General features: G+C 41.0%; 1 long non-coding RNA gene across 2 annotated transcripts in view; it reads left to right on the top strand.

Annotated features, from left to right (window-relative positions):
• LOC140332982 (uncharacterized) overlaps nucleotides 1–19,866 on the top strand; it is a 160,160-nt gene that overhangs the window by 104,653 nt on the left and 35,641 nt on the right. The window contains exon 11 of one of the 2 annotated variants that reach the window (XR_011921263.1): nucleotides 19,466–19,587. This is a non-coding gene — a long non-coding RNA (uncharacterized lncRNA). Of the gene's footprint in view, nucleotides 1–19,465; nucleotides 19,753–19,866 lie in introns of both variants that reach the window. The other variant, XR_011921262.1, reaches the window with a different exon arrangement.

The following is a 19,866-nucleotide window of genomic DNA, read 5'->3' on the forward strand; positions in this document are numbered from 1 at the left end:
TTTCAGCTTTAATTGAGTGGGTTGAACAAAATGATTGCATAAAAATGTGAGGAACTAAAGCCTTTTTTTACACAATCACTTCATTTTAGGGGCTCAATAGAGTAATTGGACAAATTAAAAAGCTGAAAATAAAATGTTCATTTCTAATACTTGGTTGAAAACCCTTTGCCGGCAATGACAGCCTGTAGTCTTGAACTCATGGACATCACCAGATGCTGGGTTTCCTCCTTTTAATGCTCTGCCAGGCGTTTACTGCAGCGGCTTTTATTTGCTGTTTGTTTGTGGGCCTTTCTGTCTGAAGCTTAGTCTTCAACAAGTGAAATGCATGCTCAATTGGGTTCAGATCAGTCGACTGACTTGGCCATTCACAATCTAATGTCCCTACCATAGTCTTATGTCATTATAGTCTAAGGTCAATTTTGAGGGGAATCCAATTAACCTTACTGCATGTTTTTGGGATGTGGGAGGAAACCGGAGTACCCAGAGGAAACCCATGCAGAGACGGGGAGAACCTGCAAACTCCATGCAGATAGTGTCCTGACTGAGATACGAACCTGGGACCTAGTGCTGCAAAGGCAAGAGTGCTACCCCTAGTTATTTATTGTTGTATCCGGCCTAATGGAATTGTTGTGTTATGTGAGTTCCCACGATATCGAGTTCCCGCACAGTAACCCCAATGTGGCTAGTGCCTAAAGAGCAGAAGCAACGCGCAGCTACCAGTCTCTGGAAAGTTGACTGCGAATGTCATGTCTTCAACCGCGAATGGACTGACAAATTATTCTTCTTCCAACACGGCAACAAAGCCCTGTGTTTATTGTGCAATGACACCAACAGCACTTTCAAGCGGTCAAATCTCAAGGGGCATTTTGATGCCAAGCACACGTACAGAGTCTACATCACAGATGAGCGGAAGACTGAGGCTGCTCGCTTGCAGTCACGGTTGGAAAAACCCTTTCCTTGGACACCTTGTTTATTCTGGCCTAGTGTGCCTTCTTGACCTCCTGAAATGGCCTAGTAGTCCAAAAAGTTTGCCGACCCCTGGCCTAAATTGTTAAGATGTGAAAGGCATCATAAGACAATGTGGTTTTCCGAATCATATCTGTGATTTTCTTTGTGTAAGTTCTACTTTAAAAGCTCAGTTACCAAAATAAAGCGGTTACTTGCACCCATTTGTGATATTATTTTACTTCCTTGGTCCTTTCTTTATTCGTCTGCATATGTGGTTTTGTGGCTTCGATAGCTCCTAACCACAAAGCTGCAATTTGGTCACAGTAAGGGAAAGCTTTTTTCATTTGCATTTATATTGGCAGCTTATGTTTTCAGTGTGTAAAGGAGGAGGCAGCAGAAATTGCTGCTGGCAGAATGCCGCTTTGTCACCTGTCTCACAGTGTGCACAAACCAAACGCCCTCCGTACAGTTTGTACAGCCATAAGACACGGTGATGTGCATTATAAGTGATGGCAGCTACTCCCTCTGTTACATTCCTTTATGTTGTAGGAGCATCACTGTCTGTTTATGAGAAAAAAATGACTGACCAGACCTGAATAGGTATAATAAGCTTTCTTCTAGAGCTGGGGGCAAATGATGGCAATTTAGATTAACGCAGCTGACACAAGAGCAATGTGTTACCCACTGATAACTGACCATGTAATGCGTGTGAAGGAAGATGTGCCCTCATTATACAAGGCAGATAAAGATTACTATCAGTATAGTGGAGTCAGAATATACATTGTATACATTTTCTGCTGCAGCTACAGATGCAGACCTGTAGCTTCTTGCAGGAAATTGTTACGCTTTTGTTTAAGCGCTATATTTATAAACACATTGTTAAATAAAAAAGGCAAGTACTTGAGCAACTTGTGACGGCTTGACAAACAGATCAGAGCATCTCCAAAATTACAAGTCATGTTAGATGTTCCTGGTATGCAGTGGTTAGGACCTTCCAAAAAGGAATGGGAATCCTAGAAATTACAACAGGGGTATGGGATCATTGATACTTGAGGAGAAGCTTGTCTGGTGTGATCCTAAAAAAGAGCTTTTGTAGCACAATTACTGAAAGATGTAGTGCCCACCACGAGTAATAGGTGTCTCTTTGTAAGGTCCAGCAACTGTACTTGCCAGGCACCAGTCCCCAATCCAACGCCGCACTCTTCACCTATAGCAAGCCCCTGCTCAGGAGACTGGTTGTGTTTACCAGCACACAGGTGCCCCCCGTGGATTGTTCTAGGGATGGTGCCTGTGGAAGGGTTGGTAGAGGACCAGAAGCCCTCAGATAAAGCGGTACCAAGATTCCAACAGAGACAAGGCCAGAATACAGAGCAAGAGGTCATACACAGAATATCCATCCACTAGACAAGGACACAAGGGCAAGACACAAGCAGAGTTGGGGTCAGGCAAAAGGTCGGTCCAGGCAGCATAAATTCCAAGGATCAGAAACAGGCGATGTCAGCCACAGTAAATCAGATGAATACACACTAGCAGCAATTCAGCCTAGCTTAACACAACAACAGGCACTGGTGACCGGGAGCAGAGAAGCTATCAAGTCCCAGCAGCCATTGGCAGAGTAGGACTGAGTCAGGAACTAATTTACCTCTAAAATCCCCTTTAGCTGTGCACAGCTTCTCAGTGGGTGCCGGGGATGCCGATAAAATACATCAGGCTGCATGGCTAAAGGGAAGCAGGGGCTGCTGCTGTTTCTCAATTCTCCTTGCTGCTGCAAATTACATTGCTGGACAGAATAAACAGTGTTTGATACTGCTACGGTGCACAGCATGGGATCGCCGGACAGATAAGCATCTCATGTATCTACACTGTCATGGTGGGCACTGCATATGGGCGGTGTAACTGTAAACCAGTCAGAATGCCCCTTCTGACTCCCATATGTTGCCAAAAGTTTGTACAATAGACATGTAAGCAACAGAACTGTGCCCTGGATTACTGAAAAAAGGTGGCCTTTCTGATGAATAATAAGAAGCCAGGTGGGTGGTTCACCTGGGGAAGAGATGGTAACAGGATTCACTATAGAAAGAATAGAGACCAGTGGAGGCTTTGTGACTTGCTAGCCAGTGGGAAGGGTGTCACTCCTTCTGAGAGCCAAAATTATCATTGGTGTCAATGGAAACTGACCTGAAAGGCAAAATTAGCTTATTGCCCAAGGAACCCTTAGAAACCTCTGGAGGAACCCTAATTGAGAAACTCTGCTGTAACTTGTAATCATACAATAGTTTTGTTTTACTTTACCCTCTGTATTTGTTTTTTTATCTGTCAATTTCAATGTTAGATCTCAATAGTTTTCCAATTCCACTGCAGTGAAATTTTGCAGCAGCGTTTTCATCCTGTGAACATTATAGACTTTGATGGACAATAAATTAACTGAATAAATGAAGGCAGCAAATTAAACTAGCACTCCTGCTAACCCTTTGCAAGCACGTATAGCAACAAGTTTTTCATTTTCCTTTTGGAAACAATATTTTACCATATGACCTTTTAGGAATTGTCCCAAGTTCTGTAGTTGTCATTTTTGCTGAACAGCTTGGTTATTGGATTGTATGTTAATATGGAAATAAAACTATGGTCTGGTAAAATAAAAAGGAATTCATGTATTGATAACTGTTATTGCCTCTATGTGGTTTCCACAAGTCAATAGATTTCATTGTAGTGGGCTGACCATGTTGATGGATAGTCTGGAAAAAAAATAGTTTATTGATATCCTTTATTACTAGTGAGATTTACCTAATGTCTTAAACATAAATGTAATGGTTCCTCCTACGGAAAAAAAAATGGAGTGCCTGGAAACAATAATTATGGAGCAGCCCACCAGCACTGGTCATGTTTGATCATCAGGGCAATATATCTTACAAATCTAATTGTTGAACCCAGTTCTGTGTTGTGAGTGTGCTTCATTCTCGAATTGCTCGAATTAAGCTTAAGATATTTCTTTATTTTTTTGGTATAGGGTCACAGCGCATTGATTGTCTGTGTTTCACACCCTTTCTCCCCAGTGCCAATGATAAATGGCTTCATTACTGACATGGCTTTATTTCCCTTACAAGCATGAAATGAAACAGGGAGAAGGCCAGGAGTGCACAGGGCCTGCAAATACTGCACCTGTTCTGCGTGTTGTCCTTCCAGACCACCATCAAGCCAGTAAAAAATCTGTTCTGTGTCACAAATTCAAAGAAAACCTTTGTTGACTTGTCTTACCAAAAAGGGAAGCTTGAACTGCAAATCTAAAGGTGTTGTGTGCAAGAGACGGCTCGCTATAATAAGAAGATTCCCTAGGGTTTCCGGTCGTAATAAACCGATATAGAAATTACTGGTTAATCTTTGCTTCAAGGTTTAAGTTTTTGTCTCCAGATAATTCCAAGCGTAGGAGGATTCCACTAGTAAGTCCTTTTCTGGCAATATTTTCCTGTTATGTAATGTCAGTATAATTGTTTGTGATTTGTTGGTTGATTGTAAATGATTCATGTGGACTTCTAGAAAGATGTTGTGTTATTCTGACCCATTAAAGTGAATGTATTATTAAAGCTGAAAGTCCGGCTATAGAAGTATTATTTAACTACAAGAGGCATGTGTATTTTTAGGTTTGAGAAGTCATCCAGTGTACAAGAGCTCATTCACTGAGCTTCCCTTAAATTCAGACCAGTCTCTGGTTTACTCCACTTGTGTGTGGTAACTGGTCTTGTACCCCCCCCCTTTGTATTTTGATGCAAGTAGCTTGTTGCTAGAGGACCAGTTCAGTCTACCACATGTTCTTTCTCTAGAAAGGCTCTACTATTATCTGGGTTTTCAAATATTTTACATATTTTGTTGGTATTGAAGAATATATTTAAGTAATCACATAGCCCAACCTTGTATGACAGCATCAGTATTGTTCCAAAACATATCTTTTTGCTGCCATCTGATCCAGTTGGTCCTGGAAACTGCACCCACTTGCTAAACATCCATAACCGGCATTCATTTACTTTTCAGAGTCGAGGTACGAGTGGCAGGAAAGCAAGTGGCATATTTGCACAGCATAGTGCAGAATTCTCATTCCAGTTTAGTTTTTCCTTTTTTTTCGCCAATGCCATTTTTGTATCAAGAGACATGAAAGTTCTTCTCCCAGTTGGTCTCTCCCTGTCTCGTTGAGTTACATTTTATTCAGCTTATTTGATCATTAAAGCAACATTTTGGCTCAGCAGCCCCTATCTCTAACCGGGATCAAAAGGATTGGTGAGGTTGGTGTCAAGGGAGCCCACAGTATTTATCTCTTGAGCACAAGCAGCTGTACACCGTGTAATGATCTCACAGCTTTACACAGAACAGCCTTTTCATTTCTCGTTTTAGTTTCTAGCCTACCCAAAGAAATTTTAGGTTATTTTTGCTCTTGACAGCTATTTGGGTATACTGTTTTGTTAAAACTATAGCACAAGTAATATGAAATAGAAATCAAGAAATAGAAAAAAACAACTAATGTTCTATGTTCTGTATTCCATAACCCATATTTTATATATATATTTCACAATTGGATGTATTGCTTAAACACATATTTTTAAAATATATTATTGCCTAAATATAGTCTAACTCTTCCAGATTTTCTTTTAGGCAATTATTAGAGAAGTCTTCTTTTGCTTTTTTTTCCTCTAAGCTATCTAACCACCATTCTTTTTCCCCCCAATACCTTTAACACGAGGTTGGCAGCCTTCTTCTCTGCATTGGAACTTTATTTTCCCACTCTCTAATTTCTGTTGTACAGATTACAGAAAGTTTTGATCGACATTGGCAAACATTGGCCAATCTTCTTGTGCTTTTTTTTCCTCTAAGCTATCTAACCACCATTCTTTTTCCCCCCAATACCTTTAACATGAGGTTGGCAGCCTTCTTCTCTGCATTGGAACTTTATTTTCCCACTCTCTAATTTCTGTTGTACAGATTACAGAAAGTTTTGATCGACATTGGCAAACATTGGCAGCAAGAAAAAGATTTTAAAGGTAAGATGTAAACATTACAGCAGGCCATGGGATGGAGATGAGTGTGTAGCATGGGAGAAGGAGGTATTTAATGCCCAAGGGGGTAAATAACATAACAGAACCTTATCTTTTAAATAGAACCTTTATCTTTATACAATTATACAGGTAGTCCCCGGGTTTCATACGAGATAAGGACTGTAGTTTTTTTTTTTCTTAAGTTGAATTTGTATGTAAGTCGGAACAGGTACATTACTTTAATAAATGCAATTAGGACAGATGTTTGTCTCAACATATTATTAGGCAGCGTGGTGTCAGTTACTGTATGAAATCTCCACTGTGAGTGTCATTAAGCAAAAAAAAACTTTATGGAGCCCTAGACATTCATTAACTTCTAGAGCAAGCTGTGCTTTGATATACAGAAAGAAACAACTGCAGAGTTTGTCTTGGTCAATAAAGAATTACAAGATGTTGCAGAAGAACTCACCCCTAATATCACCCACCACCTCAGCTGTGTTTATCGAAAGATTTCTTCTGCAAGTCATGCGAACCGCCCCCCTCCCCATCAACCCTTCGTCCTGCACACGAACGAGCAGGGAAGCCCCGTTCGTATCTAGGAGTCGTCCGTATCTCAGATGTCCTTAACTTGGGGACTACCTGTACAAATTATTTTAAATGAAGAGCCAAAGTTGTGTATGGTGTGGTATGTTCAAATGAAAATTAGATCTACAAATTTTTTAGTTGCTTTTTCTTTATCATATCTATATGGAAGACTCCCACATATTTAGGATTTGTGTGTGGCTTTTTTACTTTCATGATTCAAAATGATTACCCCCTCTTGAACTTTGTGTAATCCCTGCTGTCAATTAGTGTAAAGTATGGAAAGAATCCAGGTACAGGCATAATAGTACGTCTGTCAGGTGCTTGTTTTGTTCACTAATGAAAAAGTGCATAGAAGTTTTTTTTGTTGATTAATAATAATTAAATCACAAGCTCATTTTGCAATAGTCCATTTTTTTTTATTTTCCAGTCAGCCCATAGTTCTACATTGTTAATATGCTAGAATTGTGTGTTATAAACTTGCATCTACTGTTTACATACTAAAGTAGGAGTTTGCCATCTGTAATCCTTAGAAAGATGAAACATAGAAGCTGGTTACAAAAATCTGAACACATGTAGTTATGTGCAGGAGTTTTTAGCCAAATATTAGCATCGTGATAGCTAATTATGTTTTAGGATGCTTCTAACGTGGGTTTTAGATACTCCGTGCTGTATTCTTGCACTGCATCCTAGCAGCTTTTGGAAAGCTTTTCTTGTTGTTGACAAGTTAGAATTTAACTTGTGTTGCTGAGCTGACAGATGTGCTGATCGCTGAGATCAATGATCCTGCAGCATACAACCTGTGGTGTAAGCATCACTGCCAACATAAAACACTGGCTGAATACATTGCTTCCAAAGCACATTACAGTGTCATACTGTGAGCGTGTATCTGACAATACCAGCTACAGTAATGGGTGAAAAATTTGGGGAATTCAGCTTGTTTTTCTACTATAAAATAATAGTAAAATATGTGTAGTGCATTCAAATACAGGAACAGTGTACATGTCATTAACCATATAGAATTTATCCAAAAACATACTTTTTGCTGTAGATGTTACTAATAAAGCCCATCTCATAAAACCACCACTAGATCCTTGACAGGGCTGCTTTTGTACCCCTAAGTCTGCTGATTCAGTGATGTGGATGCTCCCGGGCCCAATATGTCACCTTGCTGTTATTACTGTGGGTCCTCTTCTCTATTCTCAATGCCGGACAGCCCCGGATAGATCTTGCAGCAGTGATTTGGATGCCTGAATAGGGACTCTGCTGGTTCTAAATGAAGGGGACTGGAGGGTGAGTATTTTTTTATTTGCAGTAATCAGAGGTAGGTGATTGTAAGAGGGGGTTGGGATCACTGGAACCCATTGGGGTCCAAGAGATCAGCTTTATTAACTATATGTAAAGAGGGTTTTCTTGCAAGCTATTAAAAGCAAATTTCGGCCCCAGACACTTTACAGATCTGTATCAGAACTGACAACACCTCAATAGTGCTGATCTTGCTGCTTCTTAATTCTGATTTGTTCATACTTGGAAGTATGTCTGGTGGAATTTATGCCCAATAAACTAAAAGACAATTTGTGAGGTCAGATAGAGACGTTGGACAACCTGGCCCACAATAAAACTATACAGATAAACCTTCTTCTGCTGTTTAGCTGTGCGCTAAATTACTGCCTACCAGTGGGTACTTAGCAATGATTTGCAGCTATAAAGGGATTCATAATGTAATGAGCTCGAAAAACACAGCCTTAGAACACAATTGTTTTAGCTAAACAGGTTCATATAGCCTTAGATTAATGGAATTTGTCCAACGGCTTATCAATACTACATCCAGCACGTGTTTGGTGGATGTATAGACTATGCTTGGAGCATCCTATTAGCTGTATTAATGTTGTGACATGCCTCTTCGTTCAATATATACTATTCATTGCGGGCCTTGACCATTGCACATTTTACTGGCATGTTCTCCTTTTATTTTTTTTTTTTTACCATTGCCATGTTGCCATAAGTTGTAATCGTGTTACAGAAGCCGGGCGCAGAGCGTAACCCTCTCAATTATACTGATGAGGAGAAAGCTCATTGTTTGCCCCTTCAACAAACAACGAGTCAAGGATCAAATTAACTTTTGCACACTTCATTATGGGATCCCCCTCACCTCCCCCCTCCCCGCCATCACCCTTAGGGCAAAGCTGTCTATGCAGGCTGAATCAAGATTTCTGGTTATTGGGCAATTAATCTCAACACTTTACAAGCCAACTGGCCTTTGTGCTCCTCTGAATGGGGAAATCATTTGGTGGAAGAGCAGGCAGCCTCGGCTCAGGGTCTGTTAAACCTGATAAGGAGGAAGACGTGAAAAGCCATTCAGTGGCCGAGCACAGACCTGCTTTTGTGATGATATCACAGAGACATGGGCTATTCGTTTTTCCTCTCTTTTTTTTTGTCTCACACTCAGATTCCTCACCCCATGCGCTGCCTGTATCCATCTGTTTGCACCAGACAACCCCCAAGAGATGTCAGGGAAGAAGGGGGTCGCAGGTCCTCTCCGATTCTATTGTTTAAATCGTGGCTTTCATTTTGTTACCCAAAATTGTAGGTTTTGTTTAGATTATTGTTTTCTGGGGCTGGGTTTAGTGATTGCAGTTTTGGGTCTGTAGTTATTATTTATGGTAAATTTTAAGCTAAAATGATATGACATTGAATGAGTCACCTTGCTCCAGACGATGTGGTAATGGTCCAAGTTTATATCATGGGCATTGTGTTGTGAAGTGTAGGCTTCCTATAGGCATGGTCCAGACATGCAACTCCTTTACCAAGGCATAAAAAAATGTCTTAATTGACCATAAAGATACGTCATCGGTCTGGCCAGTAGGTAGAATTGTACCATTCAAGTAGATAAGCATCAGGTCTAGTGGCATTTATACAGGCCAATTGTGACCTGAGTAGATCTATAAGACCTTGAAAAATAATCTTCCAGTTAAAAGAACAATTTAGCATATCAAAGTCATGGTTATCTAATCAAACAACCGCCTTAATTTATTTTTAAGTGATATTTGGTGTGCAGGGTAAATCTTGTGGGTTACATCTTCCATTGACATCCCCTTTCCCACTTCTGTTGCTTCCTCCTTATTTTTTTTTAAAGTTCGTTGTTAGATGCAAACATTAGGCCTACCTACAAATCAGTCATGCCAACAAGTCTTTGTTGATTCAAAATATAAATACAGACACAAATCAATATAGGTTCAATAAAACATCATTAGGTATATCTCTTTAAATTCAAGCAATGTGAGTACCTGAATTTGTCTATTATCCTCTTGCATTTTCCATACAGCAGATTGCAGACTGGTAAAGGCAGAAGTGACAAAACAAGTCAATCAGTTGTCAGTCAAGTGCTTATAAGCAACATATGATAGGGAGACGAATAACATTGAAGTGAGGGCAAACCTTTGTTTTTTGTGTGAAAAAGCAGGTTTCCTGTTCTGTCAAGCAGGGCTGTATTGTATGGCATAGTTCTGTACGTTTCTTATGGACAAATCTCTTCTGATTGTGTTTTACCGTGGGAAAAACGGCAGGAAGGCTCAGGCCAAGGCCAGACCTGATCACCCCACACTGTTCTACATTTCCCAGATGGTTGAGTTCACCAACTTCTCAGGTAAGGCAGTGTTCTCCCCAGCCACTTTTAGCCTGGTGGACCACCTGGAACTTTTCAGTAACCACCCAGCTGTTTTTTGGGTAGTTACTGAAAACTTTGGTTACTTTACAAGGGCTGCCACCCGCCTATAATTTCTTCCCACCCTGGGTTTAACACTGTAAAGCAAGGCCAGAGCCCTCATCATCCCCTAAAAACTCCAGCTAGCTGTCCACAATCATCAGGAGCTCAACAAGCTGCTTGCTGGGGTCACCATTGTCCAAGGGGAAGTCCTGCCCAACAATTAGTCCATGCTGCTGCCCAGCTGCCACAAACCCACCGACACCAAGTAATTCTCCCCAAGAGCCAACTACAATGCACATTTCTGTAAGTCTCAGGCCCAGATGTACAGAAATACGAATCATTTGGCAGTTAACGTGTGATTATGATTCTGTATCTACCCATTTGCTTCAAATTTCTGATGTAACCCCAGCATTTCCGACATCTCTTTGACTTCATTTCCCATCTTCACCTACCTACCTGCCATTCACTTCACCTATGTACTAGTTTATATATTTTAAATTGCATCAAGAAAAAAAACTGGGAAGAAAGTTTCAGTGACACCTACTAGTATGCTAGAAAATATGGTGAAATATACAGCTCAGCTCCAATAACATTTGGCAGGTAATGTATGATTCTGATTGTGTATTTAGCCATTTGCATTGACCTAACACCAGCATTTCACTTGACCCATCTTCACCTACATTCCATAACCATTGCGAGCAGGTTTCACTCTACCTGTGTGCTAATAATTATATTTTAAATTGCATCAAGTTCAAAAGGTGCAACGGAGGGGGTGGGACTGGAGAGAAAGGCGTTAAAGTGCCATCTCCTTAACAAATTTGGTGGAATATACAGCTCAGCTTTAAATAACATTATTATAACTGGTTTTGGATAATCTGACCTTACATAATTATCCAACTAGAACCACAAGTGATACTGAATGGCTCTAAACCCACCATAGAAAGGGGTCATTTTCTGACAACCGGCAGAGCAGAATTTTTTTTTCCAATACACATGTAAAGAGGCTCCGGGGATGCTGTACAGTCCCAGTATGGTGACAGAGAATAGAATAGTTTAAGAAGCCATTGATTTTCTTGCTTACTTGGAACACTCAGCTTAGCATTACTCGCCAAAAAAGCCAATAATCAATGGATTAACAAGTATCACTATCTGGCTCCAGGGAGAGTAATCAGACTCTCTGCTGCAGAGGATGTATTGAGGAGAATATATATTGTTACAGTGTAAAAAACCTGTTAAGGAAGCCTTGATTCATTAAATGCTTAGCTTGAATTTCTCTATGTACCTTGAATGTGCAAGTTTGCTAAAAAGTTACATCAGATAGGAAATACTTAAATCTAATTAAAGTCACAGGGTTTAAAAAAAAACTACACTACAACCAGCTGCAGACTCCTCTATGCTGATGTTCAGGACAATGTAAAAAAAGCACAATTTTATGTGTAAAATTATTTAAAGCTGAACTCCAGCTATAAATCACAATACATGAAAAACCTATTAATATAAAAAAAGAAAAAAAACTCACTTTCAATCCAAAGTTGTCCCCTGCCATATTTCATTTTTACCACAAGATGTCCTCAATCTTCTACAAGGAATGACGACCAACGCCATTCATCTCACTTTCTTGCGTAGGTTAAAGACACGCCCCCTATGGCGGCGGCATCATAATGACGAGGCTGCGTGTGTCACATGACCAAGAAGCACTTTGCTACTTTTGCATGAGCGCTATTCACTGCAGCTGTAAAAAACCACTCACTGCTGGTGGAGAAAAAGAACCTGCAATTTTATTAGACCATTAAATGGACCCTTGAAAAAAAGATTTGCATTTCTTTGCAGGTTGAGAGTGGGCTCAGAAAGAAGAGAGCTGGGGTCTTTTTTGTATTAAAACAGAACCAAACCCTTCATTACCCACCTGTCTGCCATCATCTTTTTTCGCTGATTCCTCTTTACAATCTTCTACCATCTTGGTTGGCTGGACAGAGATAACTCACGCACGAGCTGAAGAAACCGGAAATGCCGGGTATCCTGGCTACTGTCATCCTGAGCCAGAGCGATTCTTAAATACAACTAGCTTAAAGAGGAACTAAACTCAAAACTGCCAAAAAAATTCACTAACTTTCATCCCGCAGGGCAGTACGATCCATCCAGGGGTGTCCTGCATGTGGTCCTTGGTCGGCACGGCCACCATCTTCTCTTCTTTCGGGCTCTTCTTCCTACGTCACCCGATCCAGGAGCGAGATCGGGTGACATAGGATGAAAAAAAAAAAATTTGGCGATCTCACTGCGCATGCGTAATAGAGTATGCAAGAGCCTCCCGGTATATGCGACGTAGGTATGCACCTAAATAAAAAACTGCATTTTTACTTTGCATTAAAGGGTTGTCTACCCTTTTATGTAAAGTCAAATTTCTGAGTTTAGGTATGCTTTACATACCTGAAGCTTTTTATTAGCCTCCTGTTATCCCCTACAGGGCCACATGTAGATTGGAAGATGGTGGAGCTGCACTAGGAGCCATTCGGGCTCAGCTGCATGCACATGGGCTAACGGGACGTGCTGACAGGTGGGGAGAACAGAGAGAACTAAGTTAATGATTGGCTGATGGAATTATAATTCCCTGTGTGTACCATCTAAGGGTCTAGGCATATTGGAACAAACCTGCATGCACTGGGCTCTTCTGCAGAGATTTCTTTGGATGGCTGGGAAAACATATGCAGTATATGTCTGCAATACATCCATATTCCCTAATCCCCCTGACTTCTGATCTGTTAGAAATCCACTGAGCTCCTAACATACTGTAGTGAGCTGACAATGTTTCCTCTTCAATAAAATCCTAAATTCCCTTGGGATAGACTACAAAATGCCTCCCTTATTTATCTCCAAATGTTATAATTAAAGGGAGAACTTACACAGCACTGATAACACCTCTTTGATTTACTGTGCAGTGGGGCCTTAGGAGATCAATGTGTTTCTGGCAGGATCAACAGGTATTCGTAAAGGTGCATGTGTACACATAAAGTAGCTGAAAAAAAAAATGGCGAGGGATCATGCAACAGAGATAAAAAAAATGCAAACACAATTTATCATATTTTTTTTGTGACAATAGTTTGCTTTACAGTGCTTTTAACAAATTAAGTGTTAAAGTAGAGTTGTTTTTTTTTCCTTTTTAATGTAATAAAAGCTACCAAAGGAGAACCCATAACAAAAACGCATCAGCTGACCCTTCATGTTTTGACAACACTTCCCCTTCCCCCCATAAGTCTTAGTATATTTCTGCTATTCCTCAGCCTCAGGCACTCACCATTTTGACCTTGGATGCGGTTAATTGCTGCACATCTTGTGCTCTCCTTGTACCGCTGGGCACTCTAATACACTGACTATATTGTATTGTGTTTCCCCTTTTTTCAATATAAAACTAAATTCGGTAAAAAATTTGCTTTAGGAATAGCTGTTGATATTGAAAAAGACACAAGAAGTGCATATTGCAGTACATAATCCAATTTATTATTAAATAAGGTTACTAGGACTAGAATTCCATCAGGAGTTTGCTTGCAGAGTGGATCTAGAATGCAATATATGTTTTTATGTAAGGTAAATCCATGCTAAGTAACGCATAAGTGTCACAATTCCAGGTATTTACTACTGATCAAAGTACTCCCTCTGGCAATGAAGAAGAATGGCACCATCTTTGTTCAGGTTCAAGGTTACCATCTACTTCCTGAGCAAAGATTCCTCCTCGGAGATAACACAATCATGTAAATATTGGTGTCTGTTCAGTTCTTGGCTGTGTCCACCACCTGCTACAGAGTTCCCTTTTTTTTGTGCAGTCTGAACACAGAAAGAAAATAGAGTAAGGAAATGTTTCTTGTCGCCTGGAGCAGACTTAAGCCTGGTACAGAGGATGCCAGAGGATTGTCGCCGGAAACGGATAGCTTCCAGTGACAGATGAATGAACAATCCCTGTATACTCCGCGCTGTTCTGTTCTGTGGAGAAGGAAATGTTTATAGTAGATTCTCCTTTATGTTTGGGAGCAGTGGTTGTTCCCCATCAATTATTGATGAATTGAACTACATCAGGGCAACGCTGCACACATTTCAAATTTTCGCCCACCCATTCATCTTGGGTGACTATTTTCTGATGTGTACATAGCTATAGGGCAGGGGCTGGCAAACTCTGCCCTTTAGGCCAGATACGGCCTAGCCAGTAGTCCGTTCCAGCCTAATGCCCACTTGGTCGATCCGGTCTAATCCTAGCCGGCAGGGGTCAGCAACCCGCGGCTCTTGAGCCTCCTTGTTATGCCTTCCTTCCCTATTTACTGCTGCTGGCGTTCACATTTCTGCCGCCGGAGTAAGAGGACATTCCCTCCCCTCCGTATGCATTGCGGAGGAGAGAGATTTCCTTTCAGGGGCGTTCCCTCTCCTCCGTATGCATTGCGGAGGAAAGAGATTTCCCTTCGGGGTGATCCTGGTGGGGACAGAGCCATCAGCAAGGGACTCGAGAGAGAGTCCGGCCTAGTGTGCGTTCTTGACCTCCTAAAATGGCCTAGTAGCCATAAAGGTTTGCTGACCCCTGCTATAGGGTGTTTCAACCTACACAAAGTCACTGCCTGTTGCTCAAAGATAACTTTTTAATTAAAACTGACAATGTTGTGATATGTCACAAAAAGCTTCATCCAAATTGGTGATGTTACTGGATGACCCCTTTAAAACTTTCCTTTTGCTCTGCAGCCTTGACAAATATAACTGATGGCAGCTTAAAAATCATAATCCAAAATATTCAGATATTTAGGAATTATGGAGTGTATATATGTATATATATAGTGAATGCATTGAATGCATTGTTCTCTAAAACATTCCCTGGTGGAGAATCATTTACTTGCATTGAAACACATGGACCTAGAATAGTGGTCGCTAACCTTTTCTGACCAGCAGACCACTGAATTTACCGGCCCTGGACCATCCATACACAGGGAGCCAGGTGTCATTTAAAGAGGAAGTAACTTCCCCTTTAGTGACGTCATGATGCCAAAATCTGCCCACTCTCCCATTGCAGGTCCAGAGACACAACCTGCCCACTTCCCCGAGCCTGGGATCTGTACGGGGGGCATGGTCCATGGCCCTGGCCTGTGCGCCCTCCCAGCGGGGTTCTTCTCCTGACCCGGCTCGGGGGTGCACCGGCTGACCTAGAGGATTTTGAACCAGGGAATGTCAGATTCTCCGCTTTATAAATAGATCCCTATGAGTGTGGATATAATTTGTTGTATCCACTCCTATTTTTTTAATATTCAATATTCATTTTACTAATAAATGCTTCATGCATTAAAGATGTGCCCGGAGTGATTTGAAAAGATATGAGACCAATTTGTATAAAAATCTAGTCTACCAGGTTGCGTCTATGTGTGTCAGGCGTACAAAAGATAATACAAGAGTTAAATGGACTGCATGGATTTTTGTGAAGGGATAGCTTGTAAAATTAACATTCAGGTTTGGGGAAACTGGTTTTCCACTGGTGCTGTTCACTGATATCACCCACTGCATAATCTGTTCCGTACCGTGTAGCCGTGACCGTAGCATCGCAGCCCTTTCAGTTCTTCCTGTCGCTCTCAGATAAGAGATAAAGATCTCCTAATTCAAAACTGGCAGATATTTAAGAGGACATCTTCTGCTACAAATCAGAGGAAAGCCTGCTGGGACTGCTGAAGAAATAGATTCAAGCTCAGCTTTCAGAGGTTCATTTAAATCCTTTTGACCCATGCTAAAACCAGAGCTTTTTTTTTCTCCATATTTATTTCGGATGCCTGTGTATATTTGCAGTCGTTAGTTAATTTCCACCTTACCGGAGAGAGCAGTTATTAACACAGCTTGCTGCGTCAGCAGACTCCACGCTCTCCTAAGAAGCTGACTCAATATACAATATTGAGGTGTTGTGTATGATGAGGAGCTGGGGGGATTGCTTGTCCAAACTGTAATTTCATATTACATGCTGCAAGTTCTCCAAAAATGCCAGTTGCTTTTTCTTTTATGTGCTGATTTATACTTTTCAGATCGGTCATTAGGCTGCATTCTGCATTGTGACTTTGGCCAACTTGGAAAGGAACTCTAATCACGAAGGGGAAGGTTATTTTTTGCAAGATGGAAAAAACCTTAATTCAACATTTCTTAAAACCGAGCAAACGTTTCCCCATTTCGGCACAAGGGATCTCACCAATCAGGCATGGAAGCAGTCTTGTACAGGGTCAATTGAGACATCTGAGGATATCTATCTTAGCTTGTAACAAGCAATTTTAGCGCCCATTCACACCTTCCAGGCAGTTTCTTTCTGCGTTCCATTGGGGAGATTTTTTTTCACTTCCTCCCCGTTGACATAACAAGACGTAAAAGGATATGTCGGAGGTCAGGCATGCTCCCTACTGAGTCAAAGCTAAAGCTCTAAAATCAGCAAAGCTCATTCTTCCTGGTAATTGGAGAGCTCAGACTGAGCAAAAAGAATCAGTCTTCTGCAGAGAGATCACTGCTTCCACACACAAAGCAAGGATCTGTCCCTGCAGCTTTCTAAAAAATAAACAGCTGATGAGAAAAATGACATAAATATATGAAGATAATATCTGCTGAGATTTTGCAGATGCATTTTTTTTTAGGGGGGTGGCAGTTTGTTGTATTGGTGACACCAAATTAGGCCACGGCTTGTTTTATTATACCAGGAAAAGGTAGGGTGGTAGGTGGTATGGTCGTAGCAAAGTCACTGTAACACATAGGGTCAAAACAACTGCCTTGTCTGCAGAATCTTATCATCATTTTCAAATTGAGACTGGGCACAGGTCATGAGACGTCCGAAGCTCAGAGTTCATTTCAGTTCCCAGACATTAGTCCTTAGTCCAGGTTAGGGGGTGGGAATGAAGGACAGCAGCCTGCAAACAGATGGGAGAGCAATGGCCTGTCCACCCCTCCAGGCTGAACCAGGAGCTCATGAGAACATCCGATGACCAGGTGGTGCCAGTCCCCCTGACCAGCTGCAACTCAGGATCCATCTGACAGGCCCAGGCAAGGAAGAGGCATTGTCACACAGCACTTTGCATCTCAATGCAGCCTGCTGCACGGCTACAGAGGAACAAAATGAGCATTTTATTGTCTTTGAGTTCATTATCCGGAGCCGGCACAATAGAACAGAGGAAGGGCAAATCTCTAGTGGCTGGTGGAGGGGACAGAGGGTGCTAAATGACTCTTTATCCTCCTGTTATTTTCATATTACCTCTGTATGTAGCTCACCTAACCCAGTAACTTCCCTTATTATCTGCAAAATTAAACAATGTTGCCAAGTTCATTGAGAAATTTGGGGGGTTATGTCAGTCGTAACATCACTAGATTAAAAAACTTGGTCTTATTGATAAACTGAAATTGCATAAATGCAGTATACAAGCTACAATTAATGCAAAAACACACAAAACCATAAATAAATTCAGAATAAAAAGACATTTATAACTACATGCACAGTTGCCAGCTGTCCCTAATTTCCAAAAGCAGTCCCAGATGTCCCTTGAAATTGTTGTCCCTGGAAATGTATCTGGTTTTTAAACCCATCTGCACAATAAAGCATTAGGTTTTGATATTTATGTCATTGTTACCCACCTTTCCATATGAATATCCTTTTTTACACTTAATATTCACAGTAAATTTAAAAACCCTCTGTTTTCCTAGAAAACCTTTTACTGCCCGGTTCAGCCATTGAGATTTTTTTTTATTTTTATTTTTTAATTCAGCAAAAAAATCTGCTAGAATATAAACAAAATGATGAATCTGCAAAGCCAAATCTGCTCACTTTATTGTTAAAAAGCCTGCACAGGGGCACAATCATTTAAAAGGGAACACAGGTCTTTTTAAGAAGTAGGTAAAAGTTGGCTGACTTTACTTTACGTCCTGTACTATGTTTTAGTTGACCTTCATAGGTTTGTAGCACACCCTGTTTCTCCAAAACAGAACTGGTAACCGGTTCACTGCAAAGTACCGATGTTCCAGTATGGTGCCCTTTGATAGCAAATCTGAGAAATGATTCTTCCATTTAAAACCACTCGTCCAAGTTTAAGTTATAGAGAGAGACAGACGCGGAGTACTCTTATACTCCCCAGCGGTAATATTATCTGTACAGTATTTGCCTTCAGAAAGCCCTGCAAGCCTAGAACCAGCAACCCGGAGAGGCATTTAATTATTGAGCTGATAATTGTCATGGAACGCTGCATATCGCCTCTCCACAGCTTGTAATTGATAAACAGAGTCCTGCAGCTGGCGCTCCTATATATTCTGATTAAGAACAAGGTACAGACCCCCTGAACGTCTTCTCCCCCCCAAGCTTTGATCCTATTTCTGAGACGGGGCACCTCATCTACTGGAGTCTCAGCTGTATCTTGTATCATGACGGCCAGGATTCACTCTCTCCTGAGGATTACAAATGTTTTCTGCCAGCCCTGTGAGGGTTAACGTCTGTTCGCCAGCTACTTAATGAGAAAACGACACACAGAGCAGATGAGGCACAAAGACAGTTTATTTATGACTATTTGGCACAAGGCGGAGAGGTGAAGGTTGATCTGTGGTGACAATGCCGGTGGCAATGTTGTATTGTGCACGCCATAATATCCAATATAGAATGATTACCTCGAATGAGGATGCCAAGGGTGTTGTGCGGTTAAACATACTCACTTTGTTGCTTATTCCTAGTGTTAAGCTATCTGATTTTTGCAGAAAAAGCATTTTTTGCTGCTGTTTTGCGGTCAGCAGCTTCTTTTAACACAGGCAAAGAAACTTCTGAAAATGCAATTTTAATACTAATTGGTCTCCCATGGTATTATTGACTACATGGTCATATTTTTATGGTGATATTGATGTGTGGTGTTTTATTATTGTGAATTCATATTTTTGGTTCACCAAAATTGGGCTATTGATGCAGTGTCTGTCGGACACGAGGGCTTACTCAGGACTTTTACTGACATGCATGATTAGCTACAATTAGGAACTCTTGTTGAATGGCGCTACCATTACCAGAAACAAAGGGAGGCAGAAAGATAATTTTAGAATAGGTATACTTTATTGTTATTATTTTTTTTCCAATCAATAAGCTTTACCTTCCAAATGGATTTTTCCCTAAAGCAGCGGCTAGTTGTCATCTCTCCTGGAGCCTGTGTTGATAAGCTTTTGTGTTCATCAGAACTGCTTCTCTCACATACAGGTCAATGGGAATACAAATCAGGTTGATGCAGCTCAGAAGGAGGTCATCTGCAGAAGCTCAAAAGAAGCTGTCAGGTCATATGCTCCCATGATTGAAGAATTTCAAAGTGATCTCAAAGGCAAGTGGAATACACTTTAAAGCAACCTGCATTTGTCCAAGTTCAAAGCTTGTCAACAAAGCTCTTTACATAGGATCAGCTGCATTGTGCAACTGGCACCTCATATCTATTGCTACCGTACATTCCTAAAAACACCGTACAGTCCGCGGTCAAACCACCTAAACTTCAGGTAACTTTTCACAATAAGTACTTTGCCCCCTTGTTACCTTCCTTAGTAGTGAAAAGCATATCTCATTCTGTCGCTGAGCATGTTCCCGATTGTTCCTGTAGCCACGCACAACAA

This window comes from Pyxicephalus adspersus, chromosome 6 (assembly GCF_032062135.1).
Source record: "Pyxicephalus adspersus chromosome 6, UCB_Pads_2.0, whole genome shotgun sequence".
Classification (NCBI taxonomy): domain Eukaryota; kingdom Metazoa; phylum Chordata; class Amphibia; order Anura; family Pyxicephalidae; genus Pyxicephalus; species Pyxicephalus adspersus.